Source organism: Triticum dicoccoides, chromosome 6B (genome assembly GCF_002162155.2).
Source record: "Triticum dicoccoides isolate Atlit2015 ecotype Zavitan chromosome 6B, WEW_v2.0, whole genome shotgun sequence".
NCBI classification, from domain to species: Eukaryota; Viridiplantae; Streptophyta; class Magnoliopsida; order Poales; family Poaceae; genus Triticum; species Triticum dicoccoides.
Genome location: NC_041391.1, coordinates 664,328,548 through 664,330,119, shown reverse-complemented (window position 1 = coordinate 664,330,119; position 1,572 = coordinate 664,328,548).

Genomic DNA, 1,572 nt, shown 5'->3' with positions numbered 1-1,572 from the left:
CCACCCGCTTGACGTTTGCACTGCACGTACGTCCCTTGTTTTTAGAAAGAAAAGCGCTAACGGTTTGCCCGGGCTACACCACGCAGCTGCTGGTAAGGGTGTGACTCGTCACGTTTGCGTTTGTCCACATTTCTCTCTCTTTTTTAGAAAGTTTGTCCCATATTTCTCTGGATGTACGTGGACGTGGATGCCTCCTCGCCATTTTGCGAGTGTCCAATGGGCAGGAGCCAAGTGGCGGCCACCGGGGGACCCGACGAGGCGAGCCGTGGACGACGATGATGAAGGACCTACGGAGTCGAGACCATGCGGCAAAACACGGGTGTGCTTACCGCACCCTCGAAGGGCGACGCGGTGTCGAGTCACGATGCCGTCTTCCCCGCCGCGATCCGGGACTTCTTTCCCGAGCTCTATCGCTGCCATTGTGCGCGACAAGGTCGCCACCTACATGATGCTGACACTCGCACGGTGCGCGACGCTCACCGCCAAGGAGCGTACGTACCATGAGCGTCCCTGGGCATGCATCATTGTTGGCGAGCCCCCGAGCTCTTTGGACCCGGGCCGGAAGGGGATGGCGGTAGACCCGGCCGCCGAATTCGCCACTGCCGGCTACAACATAGTGGATGCGGCGTCCGGGGGCAACAACATCAGCCTCCCATCGATGGACGAGCCGGAAGCGCAATACCGACGCGCAAAAGCCTAGAAGGCGGAGGAGGCGCGCCGACGAGCGGCCTAGGTGGAGGACGCAAGTTGGCTGAAGCGCATCTCAAGGACAAGCACGCTCATGCCTTAGCCATGGTGACACTCATGATGAATCCGGAGATTGTCCCCGAGAACCACACGATCTTCACATCATTGGACAGTGCATGCACGATCATTTGTCAGCGCCGCGAGACCATTTCTCACGACATCGAATTTGCAGAGTTGTGCGAGGATATTGAAGGTGAAATCACCGACAAGGAGAGGAGGAGCATGCCGGCAGGATATCTTTTTTTTTTTTGAGAATCCGGCGGGATATCCTTGATGCCGTGCATTCAATTTGCCGCAAATGTTGACGAGGCCAGCCCCTCCGACACGGTGATAATCAACATCTCCTCCGACGAGGAGTACATTTTATCTATATGTATTGATGTTTTTGCTAGTTTAATGTCAATGCAATAGTAATGTACTAGGTAATGAATTGTACTAGTATTCTACATTTGATGTTAATTTAATCTAGTTGTTTAATTATAAAAGGAAACAGTTTAAATATGTGTTTCAAATGAATTTGTGTGGAAAAAAATATGTTCGCATTTTGTAGGGATTAAGTTATAGGGGATATGCTAGATGAGAAAATGTCATTTCCCCTAAAAGTTTTTTTTTTTTGGAAAAATGGGATAGGGAGAAGATTTGGACTTTTAGGATAGGGGATCTGCTAGAGATGCCCTTAGTATAGTTTGTAGTGATTTCCGATCTGTACTAGAAGTGTTATCTGTATGGATTAAGACATTGGTCTCAATTGAGGGAAACTTGCCTATAAGCTACAAACTCTTGCAGTTGGAGCCTAACAACTTGGATTCCAATACAATATAGTGG